Genomic DNA, 5,396 nt, shown 5'->3' on the forward strand with positions numbered 1-5,396 from the left:
GCCGTGTTTGTCGTGTGAAAAACATGCATTTTCTAACTCCTCTCCGGCATTTCTCCATTTTCGGCTCGTTAGTTTTGTTGCACGTTTGGTTTTGTGTGATTTTTTCTGCCGCCGCTGTGGGTTGAGTCCTTGCGCAAGTTGGCAATAAATTTTACATTATTGCTGATGTTGTTGTGGCTATGGTGATGTGTCTACCGCTGTTGTTGCAAGTAGGTTTGTGTGTGTGTGTGTTGCTGTTGTTTGTTTAAAGCTCTTGTTGCGGCTGCTGTTCTTTCTCAGCGCTTATCTGCTGCATCGTGGCGTGAATTGCTTATGTTTTGTGGGCGAACGCTAAAAACGACAACAACAACAATGTGAAAAGTAAATACTGCACTTTTCGCATTTCCACTCCAGCGATTTGTGTCAACAGTAAACATTCGAGCATGATTAAAGTATTAGATTAACACCACTTTACGGGGCACATGTGGCAAGCATTAAATTAAAACATAAATAGAGTAAAATAATAATGTCTTAGGAAATAACAGTATGCTCATAATCAAATAATATACTCAAGCATATGTACAGATATAAGTATAGGATGAGCAGAGTGATGGCTTTGAGTTTCTGGTAGTTCCAAAAACTTCCATTTTTTAACAGAATTCATTCTGAATTTGTTTAATGATGTTTACTAGTGAAAGTCTTAACTTGAAATAACGTCGTACCACGCTTTATAGTTTTCCTTCTTAATACTGAATTATTTCATCTTAACTTTACTTAAGATTTGCCAGAGGGATTGTTCGAAAGTAGACTGCGGAGTAAACCATCAAGTAGAAGTACTAGGTATAGAGAATGTTTAATAACTACAGGAAGAAACAGAAAGCCATCATAGACTAATTATAGCCTAGTTAACACCGTAGTCAGGAAGGCGTTAAGCTCATTAACAAGTGAAGCCCACTTATCCATAATTTGAATTGTGTTACTAACCTAACCTTGTTTTATTTGTAGTATATATTGTGACAAAAAAGACCCGGAAATTGTAGATGAAACGCAAAATATTTTGTTATTCATCAGTCAGACCCTCCGGGACAAATTCGCGATGCACCAAACCACGAACATCGCAAAAAACAATGGGCATCACGTTGATTTTAGAGCGACTTTGGCGTGATGTTTTTGGTTTCGGCTTGTTTTTTTTCGATCAAATATGTGCAAAAAGACCTGTTTATGGTACTCTTTTTTTTTGAAAGAATTCTGCTTTATCGAGCGAGAACGCCTTACATACCCAAAAATGCACCAAAATCATTTGAACGAACTCGCAAGAGATGTCGAGCTCCCTTGCCATCTCTTTAACGCTTGCCTGACTATTTCCAAGTAACATATTCTTGCACTGTATTTTCATCAGTTGAAGAGGTCGAAGGTCCAGAATATGAACTCTAAACTTCATACATTCTTACCAATTTAAATAATTTTTATTTACATATTTTGGAGGATCGAATGGCTAATAAGTTCTGATAGAAAGTTTTTATATCTTCAATGCTGACTGCTATTTGAAGAGATCCCTAGCAAAAGCGGCTTGTAAGCACCTACTGAAAGAAGTATTAGTGTGCTAGCCTATAACGACCAAATAATGAGATCTATGTACCAAAATATCAAATTTTTAAATATCTACAATAATATTGTATGCGGGGCCGCAGCTACTATCGATTTATTGACAACACATCCAGAGAAATCGCACACGGATCGCACTCACTGCTGCAGGGATCATTTAAATGGAAAGAAAGCTCTTCAAGAGCTGGCGCATTCAATTTGATCACATGATCAGTTGGTAATTTTTCGCCCACCTTCTCGCCATAAACTTTATTCGCCCAACTCAATACATACCCGTACATATACTATGTAAATATGTTTATGCATATGCATGCTGCAGTCCGTTGAGACAGTGCCAACAAATGCCAATTTATCGATATGCAGCAAATAACAAAAACAACACCAATGCTAAGGTGCCATTAAATTTAACAATAGACAATTGTTAGACGCATGCAATGTGCGCAGCTGCAACAATTGTTGCAACGATTTCTTTCGCCCAATTTTCAACTTGCAACATAACAACTGTAAGCATATATAATCAAATAATATAAGCACATGAGCATCTATCGACAAAGCACAACCACACACATGCACACAACTACAGTGGCGGCTGCGAGCGTTCAGCTGGGCGCTTGCTTCGCTCGCCAGCAGTGATCAACAGCGCACGATACACAATATAGCCTTCGGTGGCAAGCGCACTGACCGGCGCGCATGGCTAATCCATAGTTATCGCTCGCCATGCACCTACATACATTGATATGTACTCGTACATTTGTGTGAGGCTTGTTTGCCCCATCAGACATTGTTGAAATTTCGTTGGCGATAGAAATTTGCTGACATTGAATTCTAAGCAATATATTCTTTATGGTGTGTTTGCTTTGTCGCAACAACGCGCCACATTTCCAGTTTGTTGGCAATTTTCAGTTATGGTAATTGTTGTTATTGCACCCCGAAGCAGCAGCGCTTTTGTTGTGTTACCTTGTTTTTAGCCGTTGCCTTTGCGCTGCTTTCCGTACTCTTGTTCTATCGCCTATCGCAGCCGATTGTTGCAAATTGCATTGTCGAAATATTTGCTTTGACTTTGGCGTGTGGGTGACTCGGCGCTCCACAGCGATTGTCGATACATGTGGTTGGAACACAGTTAGTCATATAGTACAATAACAACAGAAAAAATGGTAAATCTTGCATGTGGATAACATGACCGTTTCACATTTGATTAGTTTGACTTTGACCCCCAATAAAAATGCTTGCAACATATGATATGCATCTACAACATATAGTGTAATATTACTTTATTTCATATTTAGATTTCTCCGCTGCTAAAGAAAGTAGTTTTTTATTTATTATGATTTTCATTACATGTTCTAAACCTTCTTCTTTATAGGCGTTATTCTAAACTTTGCTCATAATATAATATATTAGGGTTCTTACTAACCTATGCCTAGATCTGTCTCTGTCTGAAAGTAGAAAACTTCAAAAGTATTGATTTGTCAAATTTCTTGTGGATTCATCAACTTTCATGGATAACATATTTGAATTTCTCGTGCTTACCTGACATCTGTGAATTCCAGTAGAGCTTTCGCTCTGCACGAACACTGTCAAATTTAATGGAGATTTACAAAACTGAAGGCCTGATAATGATATTATTCGGCAGTTTCGAAATGGCTTATTATTGTCCATTTGATAAGTTATAGATGGATTACAAAATATGCTTAGTACTCGATATTGCCATCTTCCACTCTTATGGAATTGATCTAGTATAATGATGAACTATGAAGCGAAAGTTTCAACCTCCTAGTTCCTTGATCAGTTCAACAATTTTGAATTCTGCCACCAAGAGTGATACACACAGATCAGGTACAGCTTTCAGACTATTCTTTATTGTTTGATGATATTCGCTAATGTGGTCAACATACCGCTATTGATATGGAGAGATTTTCTTCTTGCATGTGTAGAAGACTGTTTATACTACCAATCCTAAAACCAAACTAGTCTAGTGCCATCAATCTATTGTATATTCTGTAGAGATACACAGAAGGAAAGCCACAGTTTTGTGAACTCAAGAGATCGGAGCTGAATGGTACTTGGTCGATTCAATTTCTTGTATGGATGAATGCATACATCTTTCCAAAATTGTCTTCAAACTTCGCGACAGTGAGTTATTCTCCCTCTCGGATACTTATTGCCATTTCTATATGTCCATTTTGAAGTTGTAACGTTAATGAACACAACGTTGTGGTAAAAAAGTGTGACATGATTTTTGACAGCACATAAGCTAATATTGTTCTTTTTCAGGGTCCAATGCTCCACAGTTGAATATACACGTATGTAGCTCGTACTGTAGTTTATTAAAGACAGATGTGACAAAATAACTTTTTTTATATTTGCTTTAAAAAGTGAAAATACAACAAATTTGCTTGCATAGGCAAACAGTTTCTTGCATCGTGACCCAATTTCTAAACCCTAAAACAGTTGTGTCAATATAATTTTGTGTTTTATGTTTCTACAACTTCTTCGTTCTCTACTCGATTTATCAAAATTTTTGTAATGTTTTCTAACATATTTTTTCGTAAAAATAGTTTACTTTCATTTCTTTTGTTCACTTATTCATTTAATTATTTTATATCGGCCCTTTGGTGCAGTGGATAGCACATTGGACTTCTAATCCAAAGGTCGCGGGTTCGATCCCCGCAAGGGCTCATGTTAGTGTTATTTTGATTTTATAGTAAGACTAGTTGCAAGCTGTAATTATTTAATGAAGAGACTTAGGGAGTAACTAGTTATCAGTCAGTAGAAGTAAGATGGGCATGCCGATAATATCAAATTGTTTGAAAGGAGTATCTGGGATAAAAAGTTCTTGGCTCGAAATTTTGTTCCATTTTTAAAATTGACGTCCAATTAATTTTATAACGCACAGTAATATGTTTGTTAAATGTTTTACCATGATCAATTATGCAGGAGAAACCTAAAAATTACTGCATACAGTCTTGTCGGCCGAATGTCGTGTTTTCGGGCACTCTGAACGACTTTCACTGGCAACAACATAAAACGGAAGAAGTAGTGTCCTGCTGAGATCATTACCTTCAGCAAGAAGAAATATCATTTGGCTAAATCTAATATGGTTTAAGTCTATGATTTCTGAGATAAAAATAGAAATTTTTTGTTTGCTTGCAGTTTTCACCAAAAGTCGTAGATTTTTCAGCCCATTTAGTTTAATACAGATATACAACTGCCTGATTAAATCCCAGGAACCATTTGATTGTGGAGTTTGCTCCCGCTTTTCGTGTTTTAATTGAAAAAAATAGCTTCACCGCCGAAACTGTACTATATTTCTGGAATAACTTTCGATGGTTTTCTGACTAGTTTGCTACCGGAAGCCAAAGGAAATGGTTCAGCGGATGGCTGTGCTGTGTATAACTAGAGTTCTAAAAACCACACCAGTGACGCCCCTTGAATGAGTACTAACGCTGTCATCTATAAATTGGCAAAATCGGTGAGACGAGAATTAACATACAGAAGCTTTGGAAATAGCTCAGTGGGTAAAGGCGGTTTGGTTGGCGCCAATTTAGAAATTAAGGGTGGACTACTGTATAGCATTTTAGGTTTTTGCCATTGGAGAAGCTGCGGTACCAGCCTGTAATGCATCGACGGCAATGAGATAGTGAACGAAATTGCCAAGAGTGGTTTCGGGTGGCACCTGCCACTCTTGATAGAAAGGACTTTTGTAACATGATTGGAATACTCACTAGTCACATTCTGTTGGCGGCACAGGCCCGCAGAATGAAGCTGACAAATCGAGGATACTGCAGAAAACACAACACAGCGGGAAAACA

General features: G+C 37.5%; 1 non-coding gene across 1 annotated transcript; it reads left to right on the top strand.

Annotated features, from left to right (window-relative positions):
• Positions 1–4,190: 4,190 nt before the first annotated feature.
• On the top strand, positions 4,191–4,264 carry Trnar-ucu (transfer RNA arginine (anticodon UCU)). The gene has a single exon. It is a non-coding gene; the product is annotated as a tRNA-Arg (tRNA).
• The last annotated feature ends 1,132 nt before the right edge of the window (positions 4,265–5,396 follow it).

This window comes from Bactrocera neohumeralis, chromosome 6, assembly GCF_024586455.1.
Source record: "Bactrocera neohumeralis isolate Rockhampton chromosome 6, APGP_CSIRO_Bneo_wtdbg2-racon-allhic-juicebox.fasta_v2, whole genome shotgun sequence".
Taxonomy (NCBI): domain Eukaryota; kingdom Metazoa; phylum Arthropoda; class Insecta; order Diptera; family Tephritidae; genus Bactrocera; species Bactrocera neohumeralis.